Here is a 27,986-nt window from a genome sequence, read left to right on the forward strand (position 1 = left end):
GCTTGTTTAATTTGTCTGTGCCCGAACATACTGCTATGCGGGAGTATATCAGAGAATCCTTGGAAAAGGGTCATATTCGCCCCTCGTTGTCTCCACTAGGGGCAGGATTTTTCTTTGTAGGTAAAAAGGATGGTTCATTGAGACCTTGTATCGACTATCGACTTTTGAATAAGATTACAGTTAAATACCAGTACCCGTTACCTTTACTGACTGATCTGTTTGCTCGTATAAAGGGGGCTAAGTGGTTCACTAAGATCGATCTACGTGGTGCGTATAATTTGGTGCGGATTAAGCAGGGGGATGAGTGGAAGACCGCATTTAATACGCCTGAAGGCCATTTTGAGTATTTGGTAATGCCTTTCGGTCTCGCAAATGCCCCTTCCGTTTTTCAGTCCTTTATGCACGATATTTTCCGTGAATATCTGGATAAGTTTATGATTGTGTATTTGGATGATATTCTTGTTTTTTCGGAGGACTGGGAATCTCACGTTCAACAGGTCAGGAGAGTTTTTCAGGTTTTGCGAGCTAATTCTCTTTTTGTAAAGGGCTCAAAGTGTAGTTTTGGAGTTCAGAGAATTTCCTTTTTGGGATATATTTTTTCCCCTTCATCTATGGAGATGGACCCTGTCAAGGTCCAGGCCATTTGTGATTGGATGCAACCTACTTCTTTGAAGAGTCTGCAAAAGTTCTTGGGTTTTGCTAATTTCTATCGCCGATTTATAGCGGGTTTTTCTGCCATTGCTAAACCTTTGACTGATTTGACCAAAAAGGGTGCTGATGTTGCTAATTGGTCCTCTGCGGCTGTGGAGGCCTTTCAAGAGCTTAAGCGCCGCTTTTCTTCCGCTCCTGTGTTGCGCCAACCTGATGTGTTACTTCCGTTCCAGGTTGAGGTGGATGCTTCGGAGATCGGAGCAGGTGCAGTTTTGTCGCAGAAAGATCCTGACTGCTCAGTAATGAGACCATGTGCGTTTTTCTCCCGAAAGTTTTCGCCCGCTGAGCGAAATTATGATGTGGGAAATCGGGAACTTCTGGCCATGAAGTGGGCGTTTGAGGAGTGGCGTCATTGGCTTGAGGGTGCTAGACACCAGGTGGTGGTCCTCACTGACCACAAGAATCTAATTTATCTTGAGTCGGCCAGGCGTCTGAATCCTAGACAGGCGCGCTGGTCGTTGTTTTTCTCCCGATTTAACTTTGTGGTGTCATATCTGCCTGGGTCCAAGAATGTGAAGGCGGATGCCCTCTCTAGGAGTTTTGAGCCTGACTCGCCTGGTGATTCCGAACCTACCGGCATCCTGAAGGATGGGGTGATATTGTCAGCTGTCTCCCCAGACCTGCGGCGTTCTTTGCAGGAGTTTCAGGTGGATAGGCCTGATCGCTGTCCGCCTGGTAGACTGTTTGTCCCTGATGATTGGACCAGTAGAGTTATCTCGGAGGTTCATTCTTCCGCGTTGACAGGTCATCCTGGAATTTTTGGCACCAGGGATTTGGTGTCTAGGTCCTTCTGGTGGCCTTCTTTGTCTCGAGATGTGCGCATGTTTGTGCAGTCTTGTGATGTTTGTGCTCGGGCCAAGCCCTGCTGTTCTAGGGCCAGTGGGTTGTTGTTGCCCTTGCCTATTCCTAAGAGGCCTTGGACGCACATCTCTATGGACTTTATTTCTGACCTTCCGGTTTCTCGTAGGATGTCTGTCATCTGGGTGATTTGTGACCGTTTTTCCAAGATGGTTCATTTGGTACCTTTACCCAAATTGCCCTCCTCCTCTGAGTTGGTTCCTCTATTTTTTCAGAATGTGGTGCGTTTGCATGGTATTCCTGAGAATATAGTGTCTGACAGGGGTACTCAGTTTGTGTCTAGATTTTGGCGGACGTTCTGTGCCAGGATGGGTATCGATTTGTCTTTTTCGTCTGCATTCCATCCTCAGACTAATGGCCAGACTGAGCGTACTAATCAGACCTTGGAGACTTACTTGAGGTGTTTTGTGTCCGCTGATCAGGATGATTGGCTTGACTTTTTGCCATTGGCAGAGTTTGCCCTTAACAATCGGGCCAGTTCTGCCACTTTGGTTTCTCCATTTTTTTGTAATTCAGGGTTTCACCCTCGGTTTTCGTCCGGTCAATTGGAGTCTTCGGATTGTCCTGGAGTGGATGCTGTGGTTGATAGGATGCATCGGATTTGGGGACAGGTTGTGGACAATCTGAAGTTGTCCCAGGAGAAGACTCAACAGTTCACTAATCGTCATCGGCGTATTGGTCCTCGTCTTTGTGTTGGGGACCTGGTGTGGCTGTCTTCTCGATTTGTTCCTATGAAGGTCTCGTCTCCTAAGTTTAAGCCTCGGTTTATCGGCCCTTATAGGATTCTGGAGGTTCTTAATCCTGTGTCCTTTCGTTTGGACCTCCCAGCATCTTTTAATATCCATAATGTTTTCCATCGGTCATTATTGCGGAGGTATGAGGTACCGGTTGTTCCTTCTGCTGATCCACCTGCTCCTGTGTTGGTTGAGGGTGAATTGGAGTATGTGGTGGAAAAGATCTTGGACTCCCGTGTTTCCAGACGGAAACTTCAGTATCTGGTTAAGTGGAAAGGTTATGGCCAGGAGGATAATTCTTGGGTGACAGCATCCGATGTTCATGCTCCTGATTTGGTTCGTGCATTTCATAGTGCTCATCCAGATCGCCCTGGTGGTTCTGGTGAGGGTTCGGTGCCCCCTCCTTAAGGGGGGGGTACTGTTGTGAATTCGGTTTGTGGGCTCCCCCGGTGGTCTGTTATGGTAGTGCCTCTTATGTGCCTTCCTCCATCTCTGATTACCTGTCGCCACCCTCTAGGGGAGTTTCCTATTTAAGGCTGCTTGGCTGTTAGTCATATGCCGGCCAACAATGTGCTAGTAGCATTCTGTTGCATTCACCTGCCTCAAGTTCCAGTTCAGCTAAGTTGAATTTTGTTTCTTGTTTTTGCTATTTTTGTCCAGCTATCTGCAATGTGACTCTTCAGTGCTGGAAGCTCTTGTGGACAGAAAATTACTACTCCGGTGGCATGAGTTGTCACTGGAGTTTAAAGTAATTTCTGGATGGTGTTTTTGAATAGTGATTTTTAGGTCGACCGTGAAGTAACACTTTCCTGTCCTTCTGCTATCTAGTAAGCGGACCTCACTGTGCTAAATCTGCTGTTCATCCTACGTATGTCATTTCCTCTGAACTCACCGTCAATATCTGTGGGGGCCTACTATCATCTTTTGGGGTTCCTCACTGGAGGTAAGGCAGGCCTGTATATTCCTCTTATAGGGGTAGTTAGATCTCCGGCTGGCGCGTGGTGTCTAGGGCATCGTAGGTACATCCCCCGGCTACTGTAAGTGTTGGGTCAGGTTCAGGTCACGGTCGACCTTAGTTTCCATCACCCGAGAGCTAGTCCGTTTTGTATTTTTATTCCCCTGGTCATTGGGGTAACCATAACAAGGAAGGCAACTTAGGCAAGGGTACCAAATGGACCATCTTGGAAAAACGATCACACACCACCCAGATGACAGACATTCCTTGAGACACCGGAAGATCAGAAATGAAATCCATGGAAATGTGTGTCCAAGGCCTCTTCGGGACGGGCAAAGGCAGAAGCAACCCGCTAGCACGAGAACAACAAGGTTTAGCCCGAGCACAAGTCCCACAGGACTGCACAAATGACCGCACATCCTGTGACAAGGAAGGCCACCAAAAGGACCTAGCCACCAAATCTCGGGTACCAAAAATTCCCGGATGCTCTGCCAACACCGAGGAATGAACCTCGGAAATGACTTTGCTGGTCCATTTATCAGGAACAAACAGTCTGTCGGGTGGACAAGAGTCAGGTCTACCAGCCTGAAATCTCTGCAACACACGTCGCAAATCAGGAGATATGGCCGACACGATTACTCCCTCTTTAAGAATACCAGCTGGCTCCGAGACTCCAGGAGAGTCAGGCACAAAGCTCCTAGAAAGAGCATCAGCCTTAACATTCTTCGAACCAGGCAGGTACGAGACCACAAAGTCAAAACGAGAGAAAAACAATGACCAACGAGCCTGTCTAGGATTCAGGCGCTTAGCAGACTCGAGATACATCAGATTTTTGTGATCAGTCAAGACCACCACACGATGCTTAGCGCCCTCGAGCCAATGACGCCACTCCTCAAATGCCCACTTCATGGCCAACAACTCCCGATTACCAACATCATAGTTCCGCTCAGCAGGCAAAAACTTCCTAGAGAAAAAAGCACATGGTCTCATCACAGAGCAACCAGAGCCTCTCTGCGACAAAACAGCCCCAGCACCGATCTCAGAAGCATCCACTTCAACCTGAAAGGGAAGTGAGACATCAGGCTGGCACAAAACAGGCGCCGAAGTAAACCGGCGCTTCAGCTCCTGGAAGGCCTCCACGGCTGCAGGGGCCCAATTAGCCACATCAGAACCTTTCTTGGTCATATCCGTCAAAGGTTTAACAACGCTAGAAAAGTTAGCGATAAAGCGACGGTAGAAATTAGCAAACCCCAAGAACTTCTGAAGACTCTTAACAGACGTGGGCTGAGTCCAATCATGAATAGCTCGGACCTTGACTGGGTCCATCTCCACAGCAGAAGGGGAGAAAATAAAACCCAAAAAGGAAACCTTCTGCACTCCAAAGAGACACTTTGAGCCCTTCACAAACAAAGCATTATCACGCAAAACCTGAAACACCATCCTGACCTGCTTTACATGAGAATCCCAATCATCTGAGAAAACCAGAATATCATCCAGATAAACAATCATAAATTTATCCAGATACTTCCGGAAGATATCATGCATAAAGGACTGAAACACTGAAGGAGCATTAGAGAGCCCAAAGGGCATCACCAAGTATTCAAAATGACCTTCGGGCGTATTGAATGCAGTTTTCCATTCATCTCCCTGCCTAATGCGCACAAGGTTGTACGCACCACGAAGATCTATCTTGGTGAACCACTTGGCACCTTAATCCGAGCAAACAAGTCTGACAATAGTGGCAAAGGATACTGAAACTTAACAGTGATTTTATTCAGAAGCCGATAGTCTATACAAGGTCTCAAAGACCCGTCCTTCTTGGCCACAAAAAAAAATCCCGCACCAAGAGGGGAAGAGGATGGACGAATATGCCCCTTCTCAAAAGACTCCTTGACATAAGAACGCATCGCGGCATGTTCGGGTACAGACAAATTAAATAATCGTCCCTTAGGAAATTTACTGCCTGGAATCAAATCTATAGCGCAGTCACAGTCCCTATGAGGAGGAAGAGCACTGGACCTGGACTCACTGAATACATCCTGATAGTCACACAAATACTCAGAACTTCTGAAGGAGTAGAAGTAGCAATAGACACCGGCAGAGAATCGTAATGAATTCCCTGACAACCCCATCTCCACACAGACATAGCCTTCCAATCCAAAACAGGATTATGGGTCTGTAACCATGGCAGACCTAACACGACTAAATCATTCATTTTATGCAGAACAAGAAAACTAATCACCTCCCGATGTTCAGGAGTCATGCACATGGTCACTTGTGTCCAAAACTGCGGTTTATTTTCCGCCAGTGGCGTAGCATCAATTCCTCTGAGAGGAACAGGAACTTTTAAAGGCTCCAGGACAAAACCACAGCGCTTGGCAAACGACAAGTCCATAAGACTCAGGGCAGCACCTGAATCCACAAACGCCATAACAGGGTAGGAAGACAATGAACAAATTAAAGTCACAGACAAAATAAATTTAGGCTGCAAATTACCAATGGAGACAGGACTGACAACCTTGGTTAGGCGTTTAGAGCATGCTGATATAACATGTGTAGAATCACCACAGTAAAAACACAGCCCATTCTGTCGTCTATGATTTTGTCGTTCGGTTCTAGTCAGGATTCTATCACATTGCATTGCTGGATCGGGGTTTCTATCACATTGCATTGAAACAGGTGTCTGTTCAGACAACACCGCCAGAGGATTAGCGGATTTGCGCTCCCGCAAACGCCGATCAATCTGAATAGCCAGCCCCATAGAATCATTCAGACTTGTAGGAATTGTGAAACCCACCATCACATTCTTAATGGCTTCAGAAAGGCCATTTCTGAAATTTGCGGCCAGAGCACATTCATTCCATTGAGTAAGCACGGACCGTTTCCGAAATTTTAGGCAATACACTTCGGCTTCATCCTGGCCCTGAGAGATAGCCAGTAGAGCTTTTTCTGCCTGAATTTCAAGATTAGGCTCCTCATAAAGCAATCCGAGCGCCAGAAAAAACGCATCAACATCCGCCAATGCCGGATCTCCTGGCGCTAACGCGAAAGCCCAATCCTGAGGGTCGCCACGCAAAAAGTAGATAACAATTTTAACTTGCTGAGCTGAATCTCCAGACGAACGAGGTTTCAAAGATAGAAACAATTTACAATTATTCCTAAAATTCCTAAATTTAAATCGATATCCAGAGAACAGCTCAGGAATAGGTATCTTAGGCTCAGACATAGGACTGCTAACAACAAAATCCTGAATGCTCTGCACTCGTGCAGCAAGCTGATCCACACTAGTAATCAAGGTCTGAACATTCATGTCTGCAGCAAAGCTTACAGCCACTCTGAGAAAAAGGGGAAGGAAGAAAGAGGAGAAAAAAAAACAAAAACTCAGAACTCCTTTTCTTTTAATCCCACTTCTGCAATGCATTAACTATTAGTGGCCTGGCATAATGTTGTGATCCCAATGGCAAGGGATCTCCGAGATTAAAGCAAAGTCTGCAAACATAAATACCAGCTCATAGGGAAGTGGTAACTAAGCTGACCATATAGCTGATCCTAGCACAAACACTAACAGTAGCCGGGGAACGTGCCTATGTTGATCCTAGACGTCTCGCGCCAGCCGGAGAACTAACTAACCCTATCATGGAAAATAAGACCTCTCTTGCCTCCAGAGAAAAGACCCCAAAGTAATACAAGCCCCCAACAAATAATAACGGTGAGGCAAGAAGAAAAGACAAACGTAAGAATGAACTAGATTTTAGCAAAGAGAGGCCCACTGACTAAATAGCAGAAGATAGAAAGATGACTTATATGGTCAGCAAAAAACCCTGCAAAATATCCACGCTGAGTATCCCAGAACCCCCAAACCGACTAACGGTGAGGGGGGAGAATATCAGCCCCCTAGAGCTTCCAGCGATATCAGGAATCACATTTTGTACAAGCTGGACAAAAATAAGAACAATGCAAATAAACAAAAATAAGAAAGCAGGACTTAGCTTATCTTGCAAAGAACCAGGACCTGAAGACAGGAGCAAACAGAAATGAACTGATTACAACGATGCCAGGCACTGGACTGAGAATCCAGGAAGTTTAAATAGCAACACCCCAGGCCTAACGAAGCAGGTGAGTACCAACCTGGTAAAAGACAATCAAGTGCCAAATCACTAGTGACCACAAGAGGGAGCCAAGAAGTATAGTTCACAACAGTTGTCGTGTTGGGTCTACCATGGTTGCAGACTCATAATCCAGTCCTGGATTGGAAAGCTATGTCTGTGTCAAGTTGGGGTTGTCAGGGAATTCATGGTGACGCTCCTGTGGTGTCAATTGCTTCGTCCACTCCTTCTGAAGTCCCTACATTTTTGTCAGACTACCAGGATGTATTTGAGGAGCCCAAACTCAATTCTCTACCTCCTCATAGAGACTGTGATTGTGCTATAAATTTGATTCCTGGTAGTAAGTTTCCTAAGGGACGACTTTTCAATTTATCTGTGCCGGAGCATGCTGCCATGCGGAGTTATATAAAGGAGTCTTTGGAGAAGGGACATATTCGCCCGTCCTCTTCCCCTCTTGGTGCGGGATTCTTTTTTGTGGCTAAGAAGGATGGTTCCCTGAGACCTTGTATTGATTATCGCCTTTTGAATAAAATCACGGTCAAATTTCAGTATCCTTTACCATTGTTAACTGATTTGTTTGCTCGCATTAGGGGGTCTAGTTGGTTCACCAAGATAGATCTTCGTGGTGCGTATAACCTTGTGCGTATAAAACAGGGTGATGAATGGAAAACTGCATTTAATACGCCTGAAGGCCATTTTGAGTACCTGGTGATGCCTTTTGGACTTTCTAATGCTCCTTCAGTCTTTCAGTCCTTTATGCACGACATCTTCCGTGAATATCTGGATAAGTTTATGATTGTGTATCTGGATGATATTCTGTTTTTTTCGGATGATTGGGAGTCTCATGTTAAGCAGGTCAGGATGGTCTTTCAGGTCCTGCGTGACAATGCTTTATTTGTGAAGGGCTCAAAATGTCCTTTTGGAGTCCAGAAGATTTCTTTTTTGGGTTTCATTTTTTCTCCTTCTACTATTGAGATGGACCCAGTCAAGGTTCAGGCTATTCATGACTGGACGCAGCCTACATCGGTTAAGAGTCTTCAGAAGTTCTTGGGTTTTGCTAATTTTTACCGTCGCTTCATAGCTAATTTTTCTGGTGTTGTTAAGCCTTTGACGGATTTGACCAAGAAAGGTTCTGATGTGACTAATTGGTCCTCTGCGGCTGTGGAGGCCTTTCGGGAGCTGAAGCGCCGGTTTTCTTCGGCTCCGGTCTTATGTCAGCCAGATGTCTCACTTCCCTTCCAGGTGGAGGTTGATGCTTCCGAGATTGGAGCGGGGGCTGTTTTGTCGCAGAGAAGCTCCGATGACTCTGTGATGAAGCCATGTGCTTTCTTTTCAAGAAAGTTTTCGCCTGACGAGCGGAATTATGATGTCGGTAATCGGGAGTTGTTGGCTATGAAGTGGGCATTTGAGGAGTGGCGACATTGGCTCGAGGGAGCTAAGCATCGTGTGGTGGTCTTGACTGATCACAAGAATTTGATTTATCTCGAGTCGGCCAAGCGGCTGAATCCCAGACAGGCTCGTTGGTCGTTGTTTTTCTCTCGTTTTGATTTCGTGGTTTCGTACCTGCCTGGTTCGAAGAATGTGAAGGCTGATGCTCTTTCTAGGAGTTTTGTGCCTGACTCTCCTGGAGATTCAGAGCCGGCTGGTATTCTTAGAGAAGGGGTGATTTTGTCTGCCATCTCCCCAGATTTGCGACGTGTGCTGCAAGAGTTTCAGGCGGATAGACCTGATCGCTGTCCACCGGAGAGACTGTTTGTCCCGGATAGATGGACCAACAGAGTCATCTCCGAGGTTCATTCTTCGGTGTTGGCGGGCCATCCTGGAATATTTGGTACCAGAGACTTGGTGGCCAGGTCTTTTTGGTGGCCTTCCTTGTCGTGGGATGTGCGTTCCTTTGTGCAGTCTTGTGGCATTTGTGCTCGGGCTAAGCCTTGCTGTTCTCGAGCCAGTGGTTTTCTGTTAAGTTTGCCTGTCCCGAAGAGGCCTTGGACGCACATTTCCATGGATTTTATTTCAGATCTCCCTGTCTCTCAGAGAATGTCTGTCATCTGGGTGGTGTGTGATCGTTTTTCTAAGATGGTCCATCTGGTGCCCTTGCCTAAGTTGCCTTACTCCTCCGAGTTGGTTCCACTGTTTTTTCAAAATGTGGTTCGTTTGCACGGGATTCCTGAGACCATTGTTTCTGACAGAGGATCCCAGTTTGTGTCTAGATTTTGGCGGACCTTTTGTGCTAAATTGGGCATTGATTTGTCTTTTTTGTCGGCCTTCCATCCTCAGACGAATGGCCAAACCGAGCGAACTAATCAGACCTTGGAGACTTATTTAAGATGTTTTGTTTCTGCTGATCAGGATGACTGGGTTACTTTTTTGGCGTTGGCCGAGTTTGCCCTTAATAATCGGGCTAGTTCTGCTACTTTGGTTTCTCCTTTCTTTTGTAATTCGGGGTTTCATCCTCGTTTTTCCTCGGGTCAGGTGGAGCCTTCTGACTGTCCTGGAGTGGATGTTGTGGTTGATAGGTTGTATCAGATTTGGAATCATGTGGTGGACAATTTGAAGCTGTCTCAAGAGAAGGCTCAGCTCTTTGCCAACCGCCGTCGCTGTGTGGGTCCCCGACTTTGCGTTGGGGACTTGGTGTGGTTGTCTTCTCGCTTCGTTCCTATGAAGGTCTCCTCTCCTAAGTTCAAGCCTCAGTTTATCGGTCCTTATAAGATTCTGGAAGTCCTTGGCCCTGTGTCATTTCGTCTGGACCTCCCAGCATCATTTGCTATTCATAATGTGTTCCATCGCTCGTTGTTGCGGAGGTATGTGGTGCCTGTGGTTCCTCCGGTTGAGCCTCCTGCCCCGGTGCTGGTTGAGGGAGAATTGGAATACGTGGTGGAGAAGATCTTGGATTCTCGTATTTCTAGATGGAGGCTCCAGTATTTGGTTAAATGGAAGGGCTATGGTCAGGAGGATAATTCTTGGGTTGTCGCCTCTGATGTTCATGCAGCCGATTTGGTTCGTGCCTTCCATGTGGCTCATCCTGATCGCCCTGGTGGTTTTCATGAGGGTTCGGTGACCCCTCCTCAAGGGGGGGGTATTGTTGTGAACTCTGTGTTCAGGCTCCCTCTTGTGGTCACTGGTGGTATGGTGTGACTTTTGCTTTGGGCTCCCCCTGGTGGCTTTGCCTGTTATCCTGCTGGTCTCTGGCTATCAGCTGGTTCGTTATCCTCTGGGAGATTCCTATATAGCTCTGTTTTACTTCCACTTGTTGCCGGCTGTCGATGTAATCAGTGCTACTCAGATTCCTTCTTACTACCTTGCTCCCAGTCCATCCAGGATAAGCTAAGTTTTGTTTGCTCATTTTTTGATCAACAGTGTTTATCATGTTTTCTGTTCCAGCTTGCTAAAATGTAATTCCCTCGCTTGCTGGTTGCTCTAGTGGGCTGAGTTTCTCCCCACACACCGTTAGTTTGTGTGTGGGTTCTTGAAATCTCAGGATGGATATTTTGTAAGGGTTTTTTATTGATCGCATAGACCCCTGCTCTATTTTCTGCTTTCTAGTACTAGTGGGCCTCTTTTGCTGAATCTGATTTCATCCCTATGTATGTGCCTTCTTCTTACTTCACCGTTAATATTTGTTGGGGGCTTCTATATCTTTGGGGATTATTTCTCTGGAGGCAAGCGAGGTCTTTCTTTCTCTTTAGGGGTAGCTAGTTCCTCAGGCTGCCTCGAGATGTCTAGGAATTTTTTAGGCACGTTCACCGGCTACCTCTAGTTGTTTTGGATAGGTTCAGATTTGCGATCAGTCCAGTTACCATCTCCCTAGAGCTCGTCCTTAGTTTAATCACTTGCTGATCTATTTGTGATCCTCAGCCACTAGGGATCATAACAGCATACACACACACTATAATGCATGCATATACACAGACACACACTATAATGCATACACACCCACTATAATGCATGCATACACACAGTCACACACCCACACTATAATGCATGCATACACACACACAGTCTACACACACACTATAATGCATGCATAACGCATCGGGTATTCTAGAATATGCATGTCCCCGTAGTATATAGACAATGATGATTCCAGAATTCGCGGCAGACTGTGCCCGTCGTTGCTTGGTCGAGGCAACCTTTATGACATCATCGTCGCCATGGCAACCATTATGACATCTACATCGATACTGTGCCCGTCGCTGATTGGTCGAGGCAACCTTTATGACATCATCGTCGCCATGCTGTGCCCGTCGCTGATTGGTCGAGGCCTGGCGGCCTAGAACAAATAATTTTCAACTGTGACATTTGGATATTATTGATAATATGTATGGGTGAAGATGAAGAAGCTTGTGCCACGGGTGTGTTTATAGATACGGATGGCACACTACTCTTTAAATTTAGTTTTTCACAATCATTCATCAGTTTGTTTGGTTTTCCTCAAACAGTGATCTGCTTTCTCTAATTCAGCATCTCACGAACATGTTGCACTTTGCCCTTTAGACAGACACGTGCATCTTTGGCAACATATTTTTGACAGGCATTTTTTAGGCTGAGTCTAACATGCGCATCTGTTACATCGATCTTCTGACGGGCATGAAACACATTCTGGTAATTGGTGGTGGCTAAAACACAATCTACATATATAACTGTCTAAGGGTTTTTCTGTCTGTCTGTCCTGGAAATCCCGCGTCTCTGATTGGTCGAGGCCGCCTGGGCCTCGAACAATCAGCGACGGGCACAGCATGGCGATGATGATGTCATAAAGGTTGCCTCGACCAATCAGCGACGGGCACAGTATCGACGTATATGTCATAATGGAAATCCCGCGTCTCTGATTGGTCGAGTCTGCCAGGCCTCAACCAATCAGCGACGGGCACAGTATCGACGCAGATGTCATAATGGTTGCCATGGCGACGATGATGTCATAAAGGTTGCCTCGACCAATCAGCGACGGGCACAGTCTGCCACGAATTCTGGAATCATCATTGTCCATATACTACGGGGACATGCATATTCTAGAATACCTGATGCGTTATGCATGCATTATAGTGTGTGTGTAGACTGTGTGTGTGTATGCATGCATTATGGTGTGGGTGTGTGACTGTGTGTATCCATGCATTATAGTGTGTGTATGCATTATAGTATCATCGACGTAGATGTCATAATGGTTGCCATGGTGACGATGATGTCATAACGGTTGCCTCGACCAATCAGCGACGGGCACAGTCTGCCGCGAATTCTGGAATCATATGCATATTCTAGAATACCCGATGCGTTAGAATCGGGCCACAATCTAGTCTATATATAATTGTCTAAGGGTTTTTCTGTCTGTCCTGGAAATCCCGCGTCTCTGATTGGTCGAGGCCGCTAGACCTCGACCAATCAGCGACGGGCACAGTATCGACGTAGATGTCATAATGGTTGCCATGGCGACGATGATGTCATAAAGGTTGCCTTGACCAATCAGCGACGGGCACAGCATGGCGACGATGATGTCATAAAGGTTGCCTCGACCAATCAGCGACGGGCACAGTCTGCCGCGAATTCGCCTCGACCAATCAGCGACGGGCACAGTATCGACGTAGATGTCATAATGGTTGCCATGGCGACGATGATGTCATAAAGGTTGCCTCGACCAATCAGCGACGGGAACAGTCTGATTCTGGAATCATCATTGTCCATATACTACGGGGACATGCATATTCTAGAATACCCGATGCATTAGAATCGGGCCACAGGGTTTTTCTGTCTGTCCAGGAAAAGGTTGCCTCGACCAATCAGCGACGAGCGCAGTCTGCCGCGAATTCTGAAATCATCATTGTCCATATACTACGGGGACATGCATACTCTAGAATACCCGATGCGTTAGAATCGGGCCACAATCTAGTATGTGTATATATATATATATATATATATATATATATATATACTGCATGAGCTCCACACAGCCTCCCTATATATATACTGCATGAGCTCCACACAGCCTCCCTATATACTACATGAGCCCAACACAGCCTCCCTATATATATATACTGCATGAGCCCCACACAGCCTTCCTATATATATACTGCATGATCTTCACACAGCCTCCCTATATATATACTGCCTGATCCCCACACAGCCTCCCTATATATATACTGCCTGATTCCCACACAGCCTCCCTATATATATACTGCATGAGCCCCACACAACCTCCCTATATATATACTGCATGAGCCCCACACAGCCTCCCTATATACTACATGAGCTCCACACAGCCTCCCTATATACTACATGAGCCCCACACAGCCTCCCTATATATATACTGCATCAGCCCCACACAGCCTCCCTATATATACTGCATGATCCTCACACAGCCTCCCTATATATACTGTATGATCCCCACACAGCCTCCCTATATATATACTGCCTGATCCCCACACAGCCTCCCTATATATATACTGCATGAGCCCCACACAGCCTCCCTATATACATACTGCATGAGCCCCACGCAGCCTCCCTATATATATACTGCATGAGCCCCACACAGCCTCCCTATATATACTGCATGAGCCACACACAGCCTCCCTATATATACTGTATGATCCCCACACAGCCTCCCTACATATACTGCATGAGCTCCACACAGCCTCCCTATATATACTGCATGAGCCCCACACAGCCTCCCTATATATATATATACTGCATGAGCCCCTCACAGCCTCCCTATATATACTGCATGAGCCCCACACAGCCTCCCTATATATATACACTGCATGAGCCCCACACAGCCTCCCTATATATATACTGCCTGATCCCCACACAGCCTCCCTATATATATACTGCATGAGCCCCACACAGCCTCCCTATATATATACTGCATGAGCTCCACACAGCCTCCCTATATATATACTGCATGAGCCCCACACAGCCTCCCTATATATACTGTATGATCACCACACAGCCTCCATATATATAAACTGCATGAGCCCCACACAGCCTCTCTATATATACTGCATGAGCCCCACACAGCCTCCCTATATATATATATATATATATATATATATATATATATATATATATACTGCATGATCCTCACACAGCCTCCCTATATACTGCATGATCCTCACACAGCCTCCCTATACACTGCATGATCCTCACACAGCCTCCCTATATACTGCATGATCCTCACACAGCCTCCCTATATATATACTGTATGATCCCCACACAGCCTCCCTATATATATATACTGCATGAGCCCCACACAGCCTCCCTATATATATACTGCATGAGCCCCACACAGCCTCCCTATATATACTGCATGAGCCCCACACAGCCTCCCTATATATACTGCATGAGCCCCACACAGCCTCCCTATATATATATATATATACTGCATGAGCCCCACACAGCCTCCCTATATATATACTGCATGATCCCCACACAGCCTACCTATATATACTGCATGAGCCCCACACAGCCTCCCTATATATACTGCATGAGCTCCACACAGCCTCCCTATATATATATATATATACTGCATGAGCCCCACACAGCCTCCCTATATACATACAGCATGAGCCCCACTCAGCCTCCCTATATATATACTGCATGATCCCCACACAGCCCCCCTATATATATACTGCATGATCCCCACACAGCCTCCCTATATATACTGCATGAGCCCCACATCCTCCCTATATATACTGCATGAGCCCCACACAGCCTCCCTATATATATACTGCATGATCCCCACATCCTCCCTATATATACTGCATGATCCCCACACAGCCTCCCTATATATACTGCATGAGCCCCACACAGCCTCGACCAATCAGCGACGAGCGCAGTCTGCCGCGAATTCTGAAATCATCATTGTCCATATACTACGGGGACATGCATACTCTAGAATACCCGATGCGTTAGAATCGGGCCACAATCTAGTATGTATATATATATATATATATATATATATATATATATATATACTGCATGAGCTCCACACAGCCTCCCTATATATAAACTGCATGAGCCCTACACAGCCTCCCTATATATACTGCATGATCCCCACCCAGCCTCCCTATATATATACTGCATGAGCTCCACACAGCCTCCCTATATACTACATGAGCCCCACACAGCCTTCCTATATATATACTGCATGATCTTCACACAGCCTCCCTATATATATACTGCCTGATCCCCACACAGTCTCCCTATATATACACTGCCTGATTCCCACACAGCCTCCCTATATATATACTGCATGAGCCCCACACAACCTCCCTATATATATACTGCATGAGCCCCACATAGCCTCCCTATATACTAGATGAGCTCCACACAGCCTCCCTATATACTATATGAGCCCCACACAGCCTCCCTATATATATACTGCATCAGCCCCACACAGCCTCCCTATATATACTGCATGATCCTCACACAGCCTCCCTATATATACTGTATGATCCCCACACAGCCTCCCTATATATATACTGCCTGATCCCCACACAGCCTCCCTATATATACTGCATGAGCCCCACACAGCCTCCCTATATACATACTGCATGAGCCCCACGCAGCCTCCCTATATATATACTGCATGAGCCCCACACAGCCTCCCTATATATACTGCATGAGCCACACACAGCCTCCCTATATATACTGTATGATCCCCACACAGCCTCCCTACATATACTGCATGAGCTCCACACAGCCTCCCTATATATACTGCATGAGCCCCACACAGCCTCCCTATATATATATACTGCATGAGCCCCTCACAGCCTCCCTATATATACTGCATGAGCCCCACACAGCCTCCCTATATATATACACTGCATGAGCCCCACACAGCCTCCCTATATATATACTGCCTGATCCCCACACAGCCTCCCTATATATATACTGCATGAGCCCCACACAGCCTCCCTATATACATACTGCATGAGCCCCACACAGCCTCCCTATATATATACTGCATGAGCCCCACACAGCCTCCCTATATATACTGCATGAGCCACACACAGCCTCCCTATATATACTGTATGATCCCCACACAGCCTCCCTATATATATACACTGCATAAGCCCCACACAGCCTCCCTATATATACTGCATGATCCCCACACAGCCTCCCTATATATATACTGCATGAGCTCCACACAGCCTCCCTATATATATATACTGCATGAGCCCCACACAGCCTCCCTATATATATACTGCATGAGCTCCACACAGCCTCCCTATATATATACTGCATGAGCCCCACACAGCCTCCCTATATATATATATATATATATATATATATATATATATACTGCATGAGCCCCACACAGCCTCCCTATATATATACTGCATGATCCTCACACAGCCTCCCTATATATACTGCATGAGCCCCACACAGCCTCCCTATATATACTGCATGAGCCCCTCACAGCCTCCCTATATACATAGCTCCCAACCATCCCTCATTGTGCAGGACTGTCCCGGATTTCATGCTGTGCCCCGCTGTCCAGCGCAGGACGCTGTGGTCCTGGACACAGGGAAGGAGAAACTCCGCCACGCCCCCTTTTGTTAGGCCACGCCCCTTCCCCTGTATGTTCCTGAGTCTCCCAGCGTCACTGTTCAGAGAGGGAGAGAGAGGGGACACTTCTAGTTTGAGGTATGTAACAGCAGAGCCTGGGTGCCGGCGGCAATGTAAGCAGCTGCCAGCAGACCAGTGTGGACTGCTGATAATGCCTGCTAGTATAAATCGTGCGTGGAATGAGTCTGGGGCTGAGCAGGGAGGGATGGACACTCACAGCCTCCCTGTTTGCCTCGGCTGCTCAGTGCTCACAGATCGATGACTCACTGACACTCCAGTCAGTGCATTTCAGAGGAGGAGAGGGTGACGACGCAATTGTGGCTGCTTTTTTTCCCCACGCAAAAAAGGGCAAAGCCAAAGCCCCTGTGACAGTCTGACACTATCATCATGTGCTATAATGAGACAGCAAATCATGGCACAATTAAGGTGTGTGTGCAAGGTGTATGGAGCGGAACCGTGTGTGTGTGAGGTGTACAGAATGGAGCCATGTGTGTACGAGGTGTACGGAATGGAGCCGTGTGTGTACGAGGTGTACGGAGTGGAGCCGTGTGTGTACCAGGTGTACAGAATGGAGCCGTGTGTACATGAGATGTACGGAGTGGAGCCGTGTGTGTACGAGGTGCACGGAGCGGAGCCGTGTGTGTACGAGGTGCTCGGAGCGGAGCCGTGTGTGTACGAGGTGCACGGAGCGGAGCCGTGTGTACGAGGTGTACGGAGTGGAGCCGCGTGTGTGCGAGGTGTACGGAGCGGAGCCGTGTGTGTACGAGGTGTATGGAGCGGAGCCATGTGTTCGAGGTGTACGGAGCGGAGCTGTGTGTGTACGAGGTGTATGGAATGGAGCCATGTGCGTACGAGGTGTACGGAATGGAGCCGTGTGTGTACGAGGTGTACGGAGCGGAGCCGTGTGTGTACGAGGTGCACGGAGCGGAGCCGTGTGTGTGTGAGGTATACAGAATGGAGCCGTGTGTACACGAGGTGTACGGAGTGGAGCCGTGTGTGTACGAGGTCTACGGAGCGGAGCCGCGTGTGTATGAGATGTACGGAGCGGAGCCGTGTGTGTGCGAGGTGTATGGAGCGGAGCCGTGTGTGTGCGAGGTGTATGGAGCGGAGACATGTGTACGAGGTGTACGGAGCGGAGCCGCGTGTGTATGAGATGTACGGAGCGGAGCCGTGTGTGTGCGAGGTGTATGGAGCGGAGCCGTGTGTGTGCGAGGTGTATGGAGCGGAGACATGTGTACGAGGTGTACGGAGCGGAGCTGTGTGTGTACGAGGTGTATGGAGCGGAGCCGTGTGTGCGAGGTGTATGGAGCGGAGCCGTGTGTGTGCGAGGTGTATGGCGTGGAGCCGTGTCTGTGCGAGGTGTATGGAGTGGAGCCGTGTCTGTGCGAGGTGTATGGAGAGGAGCCGTGTGTGCAAAGTGTAAGGAGCGGAGCCGCGTGTGTATGAGTAGCAATGTGTGGCCATTATATGGTACGAAGTATCATGTGCAGCCAATATACAGTATGGAGCATCATGTGCGGCCAATATACAGTATGGAGCATCATGTGCGGCCAATATACAGTATGGAGCATCATGTGTGGTCATTATACAGTATGGAGCATCATGTGCAGCCAATATACAGTATGGAGCATCATGTGCGGCCAATATACAGTATGGAGCATCATGTGCGGCCAATATACAGTATGGAGCATCATGTGCGGTCATTATACAGTATGGAGCATCATGTGCGGTCATTATACAGTATGGAGCATCATGTGCGGTCATTTTTTTTATTTATAATTGTATATGAAACAGTGTGATCAGCAGTGCTAAATGGGTGTGGTTGGGACGTGGATATGGGTGTGACTAGTTATGAATGGGTGTGGTCAGAGGCGTGGCCTACTAACTTTGTCCCTCTTTCCCATCTTCAAAAGTTGGGAGGTATGCTATATATATATAGTGCATGAGCCCCACACAGCCTCCCTATATATATACTGCATGAGCCCCACACAGCCTCCATATATATACTGCATGAGTCCCACACAGCCTCCCTATATATACTGCATCAGCCCCACACAGCCTCCCTATATATACTGCATGATCCTCACACAGCCTCCCTATATATACTGTATGATCCCCACACAGCCTCCCTATATATATACTGCATGAGCTCCACACAGCCTCCCTATATATATACTGCATGAGCCCCACACAGCCTCCCTATATATACTGTATGATCACCACACAGCCTCCATATATATATACTGCATGAGCCCCACACAGCCTCTCTATATATACTGCATGAGCCCCACACAGCCTCCCTATATATATATATATATATATACTGCATGATCCTCACACAGCCTCCCTATATACTGCATGATCCTCACACAGCCTCCCTATATACTGCATGATCCTCACACAGCCTCCCTATATACTGCATGATCCTCACACAGCCTCCCTATATATATACTGCATGAGCCCCTCACAGCCTCTCTATATATATATACTGCATGAGCCCCTCACAGCCTCTCTATATACAGGTCCTTCTCAAAAAATTAGCATATAGTGTTAAATTTCATTATTTACCATAATGTAATGATTACAATTAAACTTTCATATATTATAGATTCATTATCCACCAACTGAAATTTGTCAGGTCTTTTATTGTTTTAATACTGATGATTTTGGCATACAACTCCTGATAACCCAAAAAACCTGTCTCAATAAATTAGCATATTTCACCCGTCCAATCAAATAAAAGTGTTTTTTAATAACAAACAAAAAAACCATCAAATAATAATGTTCAGTTATGCACTCAATACTTGGTCGGGAATCCTTTGGCAGAAATGACTGCTTCAATGCGGCGTGGCATGGAGGCAATCAGCCTGTGACAGTGCTGAGATGTTATGGAGGCCCAGGATGCTTCAATAGCGGCCTTAAGCTCATCCAGAGTGTTGGGTCTTGCGTCTCTCAACTTTCTCTTCACAATATCCCACAGATTCTCTATGGGGTTCAGGTCAGGAGAGTTGGCAGGCCATTTGAGCACAGTAATACCATGGTCAGTAAACCATTTACCAGTGGTTTTGGCACTGTGAGCAGGTGCCAGGAAGCATGAAGTGCTCCAAAATCTCCTGATAGCTAGCTGCATTGACCCTGCCCTTGATGAAACACAGTGGACCAACACCAGCAGCTGACATGGCACCCCACACCACTGACTGTGGGTACTTGACACTGGACTTCAGGCATTTTGGCATTTCCTTCTCCCCAGTCTTCCTCCAGACTCTGGCACCTTGATTTCTGAATGACATGCAAAATTTGCTTTCATCAGAAAAAAGTACTTGGGACCACTTAGCAACAGTCCAGTGCTGCTTCTCTGTAGCCCAGGTCAGGCGCTTCTGCCGCTGTTTATGGTTCAAAAGTGGCTTTACCTGGGGAATGCGGCACCTGTAGCCCATTTCCTGCACACGCCTGTGTACGGTGGCTCTGGATGTTTCCACACCAGACTCAGTCCACTGCTTCCTCAGGTTCCCCAAGGTCTGGAATCGGTCCTTCTCCACAATCTTCCTCAGGGTCCGGTCACCTCTTCTCGTTGTACAGCGTTTTCTGCCACATTGTTTCCTTCCAACAGACTTACCATTGAGGTGCCTTGATACAGCACTCTGGGAACAGCCTATTTGTTGAGAAATTTCTTTCTGGGTCTTACCCTCTTGCTTGAGGGTGTCAATGATGGCCTTCTTGACATCTGTCAGGTCGCTAGTCTTACCCATGATGGCGGTTTTGAGTAATGAACCAGGCAGGGAGTTTTTAAAAGCCTCAGGTATCTTTTGCATGTGTTTAGAGTTAATTAGTTGATTCAGAAGATTAGGGTAATAGGTCGTTTAGAGAACCTTTTCTTGATATGCTAATTTATTGAGACAGGTTTTTTGGGTTATCAGGAGTTGTAGGCCAAAATCATCAGTATTAAAACAATAAAAGACCTGACAAATTTCAGTTGGTGGATAATGAATCTATAATATATGAAAGTTTAATTGTAATCATTACATTATGGTAAATAATGAAATTTAACACTATATGCTAATTTTTTGAGAAGGACCTGTATATACTGCATGAGCCCCACACAGCCTCCCTATATATACTGCATGAGCCCCACACAGCCTCCCTATATATATACCGCATGAGCCCCACTCAGCCTCTCTATACATACACTGCATGAGCCCCACACAGCCTCCCTATATATATACTGCATGAGCCCCACACAGCCTCCCTATATACAGTATATACTGCATGATCCCCACACAGCCTCCCTATATATATACTGCCTGATCCCCACACAGCCTCCCTATAGATATATACTGCATGAGCCCCACACAGCCTCCCTATATATACTGTATGAGCCCCACACAGCCTCCCTATATACTGCATGATCCCCACACAGCCTCCCTATATTTATATACTGCATGAGCCCCACACAGCCTCCCTATATATATACTGCATGAGCCCCACACAGCCTCCCTATATACAGTATATACTGCATGAGCCCCACACAGCCTCCCTATATATATACTGCATGATCACCACACAGCCTACCTATATATACTGCATGAGCCCCTCACAGCCTCCCTATATATACTGCATGAGCCCCACACAGCCTCCCTATATATACTGTATGATCCCCACACAGCCTCCCTATATATACTGCATGAGCCCCACACAGCCTCCCTATATATACTGCATGAGCCCCACACAGCCTCCCTATATATACAGTATACTGCATGATCCCCACATCCTCCCTATATATACTGCATGAGCCCCACACAGCCTCCCTATATATACTGTATGATCCCCACACAGCCTCCCTATATATACTGCATGAGCCCCACACAGCCTCCCTATATATACTGCATGATCCCCACACAGCCTCCCTATATATACAGTATACTGCATGATCCCCACATCCTCCCTATATATACTGCATGAGCCCCACACAGCCTCCCTCTATATATACTGCATGAGCCCCACACAGCCTCCCTATATATACTGCATGAGCCCCACACAGCCTCCCTATATATACTGCATGAGCTCCACACAGCCTCCCTATATATATATATATACTGCATGAGCCCCACACAGCCTCCCTATATACATACTGCATGAGCCCCACACAGCCTCCCTATATATATACTGCATGATCCCCACACAGCCTCCCTATATATACTGCATGAGCCCCACATCCTCCCTATATATACTGCATGAGCCCCACACAGCCTCCCTATATATATACTGCATGATCCCCACATCCTCCCTATATATACTGCATGAGCCCCACACAGCCTCCCTATATATACTGCATGAGCCCCACACAGCCTCCCTATATATACTGTATGATCCCCACACAGCCTCCCTATATATACTGCATGAGCCCCTCACAGCCTCCCTATATATACTGCATGAGCCCCACACAGCCTCCCTATATATATACTGCATGAGCCCCACACAGCCTCCCTATATATATACTGCATGAGCCCCACATCCTCCCTATATATACTGCATGAGCCCCACACAGCCTCCCTATATATACTGCATGAGCTCCACACAGCCTCCCTATATATATACTGCATGATCCCCACACAGCCTCCCTATATACATACTGCATGAGCCCCACACAGCCTCCCTATATATATAATGCATGATCCCCACACAGCCTACCTATATATACTGCATAATCCCCACATCCTCCCTATATATACTGCATGAGCCCCACACAGCCTCCCTATATATATACTGCATGATCCCCACACAGCCTCCCTATATATACTGCATGAGCCCCACACAGCCTCCCTATATATACTGCATGAGCCCCACACAGCCTCCCTATATATACTGCATGAGCTCCACACAGCCTCCCTATATATATATACTGCATGAGTCCCACACAGCCTCCCTATATATATATATACTGTATGATCCCCACACAGCCTCCCTATATATACTGCATGAGCCCCACACAGCCTCCCTATATATACTGCATGAGCCCCACACAGCCTCCCTATATATACTGCATGAGCCCCACACAGCCTCCCTATATATACTGCACGAGCTCCACACAGCCTCCCTATATATATATACTGCATGAGCCCCACACAGCCTCCCTATATATATACTGCATGATCCTCACACAGCCTCCCTATATATATATATACTGCATGATCCCCACACAGCCTCCCTATATACATACTGCATGATCCCCACACAGCCTCCCTATATACATACTGCATGAGCCCCACACAGCCTCCCTATATATACACTGCATGAGCCCCACACAGCCTCCCTATATATACTGCATGAGCCCCACACAGCCTCCCTATATATACTGCATGATCCCCACACAGCACCCCAATCCGACACTGGTCAGGGTCCCAATACACAATAGATAGTCAACCAATCCCACTGGAAATGGTGGATTTGCCACTTTTATCTAACAAGTGTGGAGTGCTTTCCATTAGTTTTGCATTAAAAGGGACGGTAATTCCCAAAGGATTTTTCAATTTAATATACAGGTCCTTCTCAAAAAATTAGCATATAGTGTTAAATTTCATTATTTACCATAATGTAATGATTACAATTAAACTTTCATATATTATAGATTCATTATCCACCAACTGAAATTTGTCAGGTCTTTTATTGTTTTAATACTGATGATTTTGGCCTACAACTCCTGATAACCCAAAAAACCTGTCTCAATAAATTAGCATATCAAGAAAAGGTTCTCTAAACGACCTATTACCCTAATCTTCTGAATCAACTAATTAACTCTAAACACATGCAAAAGATACCTGAGGCTTTTAAAAACTCCCTGCCTGGTTCATTACTCAAAACCGCCATCATGGGTAAGACTAGCGACCTGACAGATGTCAAGAAGGCCATCATTGACACCCTCAAGCAAGAGGGTAAGACCCAGAAAGAAATTTCTCAACAAATAGGCTGTTCCCAGAGTGCTGTATCAAGGCACCTCAATGGTAAGTCTGTTGGAAGGAAACAATGTGGCAGAAAACGCTGTACAACGAGAAGAGGTGACCGGACCCTGAGGAAGATTGTGGAGAAGGACCGATTCCAGACCTTGGGGAACCTGAGGAAGCAGTGGACTGAGTCTGGTGTGGAAACATCCAGAGCCACCGTACACAGGCGTGTGCAGGAAATGGGCTACAGGTGCCGCATTCCCCAGGTAAAGCCACTTTTGAACCATAAACAGCGGCAGAAGCGCCTGACCTGGGCTACAGAGAAGCAGCACTGGACTGTTGCTAAGTGGTCCCAAGTACTTTTTTCTGATGAAAGCAAATTTTGCATGTCATTCAGAAATCAAGGTGCCAGAGTCTGGAGGAAGACTGGGGAGAAGGAAATGCCAAAATGCCTGAAGTCCAGTGTCAAGTACCCACAGTCAGTGGTGTGGGGTGCCATGTCAGCTGCTGGTGTTGGTCCACTGTGTTTCATCAAGGGCAGGGTCAATGCAGCTAGCTATCAGGAGATTTTGGAGCACTTCATGCTTCCTGGCACCTGCTCACAGTGCCAAAACCACTGGTAAATGGTTTACTGACCATGGTATTACTGTGCTCAAATGGCCTGCCAACTCTCCTGACCTGAACCCCATAGAGAATCTGTGGGATATTGTGAAGAGAAAGTTGAGAGACGCAAGACCCAACACTCTGGATGAGCTTAAGGCCGCTATTGAAGCATCCTGGGCCTCCATAACATCTCAGCACTGTCACAGGCTGATTGCCTCCATGCCACGCCGCATTGAAGCAGTCATTTCTGCCAAAGGATTCCCGACCAAGTATTGAGTGCATAACTGAACATTATTATTTGATGGTTTTTTTGTTTGTTATTAAAAAACACTTTTATTTGATTGGACGGGTGAAATATGCTAATTTATTGAGACAGGTTTTTTGGGTTATCAGGAGTTGTATGCCAAAATCATCAGTATTAAAACAATAAAAGACCTGACAAATTTCAGTTGGTGGATAATGAATCTATAATATATGAAAGTTTAATTGTAATCATTACATTATGGTAAATAATGAAATTTAACACTATATGCTAATTTTTTGAGAAGGACCTGTACTTGCCTATAGACATGTCAGGAGAATGGCGACTGACATATGTAATAGATTATCCTGTAGTCTCTTTTTTGTCAATCCTAGAACTGGATAACTCCACAGTGATGAATGATCAATATTTACTAGGTAAAGTAACATTAATTGCATTTTAACTTTCTGAAACCTATTCAACCTCTCAAATGCCATTTATCTAGTTATTGTTTTGGTCAATATTCAGCTCATGGGCTGAGAATAACACACAGCCGTATACTTAAACATGTCAGCTTTTACAAACCATTAAAACCTGTCACGGTAATGTAAAAATGTCATAATGTGAGATTAGTTCTAGAAGGTACCATGGCACAGACACACACACTGCAGATCCGACCCCCCCTTCTTTTCTCTGCCTGCAGCACAGGGAATTCCACCCACTAGTTTCCCCTCCCCCAAGAATGTCTTTGTCTGCCTCTGAAACTAAACGTAAAGAGTATTAAGAGGAGTGCATTTCCCAACTCAGCCCACTCACTGATGTCACGAGGAGAGGGCTTATCTTAACCCTGCTGAGTTATGTGTGCGTCTTTTGTCCAGGGTCTGGCTGCTGGTCAGATGTATGATGCATCTGGATATATGGTCGTCCTTCTCCTCCACAGTGCACGGCCAGCCATGGGACAACATGATCTGAATGCTATGTAAGTGTTTTTTCCACTTTGATCCCATTTTATTTGTAATTGTATTGTACCCATGATTTGTCTTCTTTATAATATCTTTTTATACTTTATAAACACTGCCTACCTTTTTTGGAGTAAAACATAAAATTACTAGCTTGTCTCTCCCTGCTCTATAATGAACTGTCGCATCCTCTGAAGTAAATTACTGATTTGGGTTGGCTCCGGATGCGTTAATACTTGGAAAATAGGGGCTGGTGGCAGCATACTTTGTCCTGTGCAATTGGGCGTCTTTGCAGTGACCGGCGGCATTGATAATTATTGTTCCCACCTAGGTGGAAGTAGTTATATCGCCCTCGCTGCAGCGTGCCCAATAGCCAGTACATAGCAGGCAGCCATTTTGGTGACTAATTACCCTAGGTGCAGTACCCTGACTTACCTGGGGATAAAGGGGGTGCCAGAGAGCTACAAGTTCCAAACCGGAACTGGGAAGTGGGATATAGATAAATCCCCTTCAGAAGGAACCAGGGGCAACCAAACAACCCCAGTTAATGACAAATTGGTGCGAGTGGTGGGGATGATAAAGATATCTTCCCCATGAACCGGGACAGATTGGTGGGATTACTGACATATTGCTGGCAGCACTGTGGGATCCGTGACGTATTGGTGGCAGAGCTGTGGGATAATAGAGCATTAGTGATCTGGTTTGAGCAATCATTCCTCTCACTAAAAACTTGCACAGTTCTTGCGAGGACTTGGCGCAAAAAAAGTTTTGGAGAACAAGCTCAGTGTTTACTAGTACTGAGAAAATAGTGTGTACTTGCGACTACCCCCTACCTTTCTCTTCATTTTTCTATCCTATCTTTTATTTAGCAATCATGGCCACAAAAGGAGAAGCCTGGTACACCCAGAAGAGGGACATTCTTGTTGGAGTATGAACGTACAACGGCCTGGACCCCCATGGCAAAACCAAGACTCAATGGTCGCGGAACTGGTGCAATTTAAAGAAGACCAAGCCCTGTCTTAGAGCCTACTGGCCGCAGAAGCCAGCACAAGCGAAAATGGTGCTGCAGCAGAGGTCCAACCACTGAATGCTGGCCCTACTTGCAACCAGGGCAGATTGGACCCTAACCTGCAGGCTGCCTTGGAACAACTCCCCGGCTATGACCGTGATGGTCATCTGAGGCTGATCCAGCAGTACCATCAGGAGGCCCGAGCCGAGGGGAAAGCAGTGCGGGAGCACCAGCTGGAGTTAGCTCGACTCCAGGGGCCGAGGTCGTCACAGTCCAGCGGCGAGCTGTCCCCTGCCAATGGCCCGGGTGTATATAGATTGGGGTGCTGGGAGCGGGGTAAAGGAAGTGGGGCTGTCCGATAACTTGCCCACTGATGTATTATTGGGGACTGATTTGGGGAGAATGGTTGCATACTATGTCCCTGATTCTCCTCCCCGATCGAATGCTGATGATAGCGATGGGAAATTGCATATGTTACCTGACAATGCTTTACCACCTAATGATGTACCTCATAACCATTTTTCTGAAAATGCCGAAGGTATTACTGATGATGCTGATGATGAAAATGTGCATGTGTTACTTGCTAACCATTTATTTCCTAAGAATGATGTGTTCACAGGTGAAGGAGTGCTCGCCACGTCACTCTGCGGGTTGGGATGGCTGAGGAACCTCTAACAGGAGCAAGCGATGGTGCTCAGGGAAATGAGTAGATGCATGGGATCCATGAGGAAGGTGATGCCTTGTAACTGACCAGTGCCACAGAGGAAGAAAACTGCCTCAAAAGTAGCACTGCTCCTGGGATGTTGGTGGTGGATGGGGAGGTAGTACCCATAGCAACGCCGGCTGATGGATCTGTAGAAATCCCCGGGGAGCCAGCCTACTTATCTGCGGTCACCCGTAGTCAGAGTGCCCGGAACGCAGATAACGTTCTGCCTTCTGGACCCTCCTCAGTCACAGGGGAGACTGAACCAGAGATGGATACCGAGTAGGTCCCAGAGGGTTCCTATGGGGAAGGGACCCCAACGTCGCTTCTGGCTGCCCCTAGCCAGGAGTTTGAGGCCGCTCTGCACTCAGATGCGAGCCTGGAGAATTTGAGACACCTTGCCGAGACGCCCACCTCCGTGACTGATAAGGAGAGGGTGTTCTGGGAACGAGGGAAGTTGTACCTGGAGACAGTACCTGGAAAATCACAAAAGAAGTGGTTGAGGGAAAGACAGCTGGTCGTCCCGCACCAATACAGGAGTTGTTGGGGATTGCCCATGGGATCCCGCTTGCTGGACACTTTGGGATCAGCAAAACTAAGGCCCGACTGTC

The 27,986-nt window shown here is 46.8% G+C and overlaps 1 protein-coding gene and 1 long non-coding RNA gene across 3 annotated transcripts in view; one reads left to right on the forward strand and one right to left on the reverse strand.

Annotated features, from left to right (window-relative positions):
• The window catches only part of LOC143806308 (protein Shroom4-like), a 471,342-nt gene that overhangs the window by 350,347 nt on the left and 93,009 nt on the right, over positions 1 to 27,986 (reverse strand). The gene's annotated exons all lie outside the window — the stretch shown is intronic.
• On the forward strand, positions 16,978 to 26,844 carry LOC143806309 (uncharacterized). The gene is made up of 3 exons (XR_013221434.1): positions 16,978 to 17,000; positions 25,583 to 25,683; positions 26,533 to 26,844. It is a non-coding gene; the product is annotated as an uncharacterized LOC143806309 (long non-coding RNA).

This window comes from Ranitomeya variabilis, chromosome 2 (genome assembly GCF_051348905.1).
Source record: "Ranitomeya variabilis isolate aRanVar5 chromosome 2, aRanVar5.hap1, whole genome shotgun sequence".
NCBI lineage: Eukaryota > Metazoa > Chordata > Amphibia > Anura > Dendrobatidae > Ranitomeya > Ranitomeya variabilis.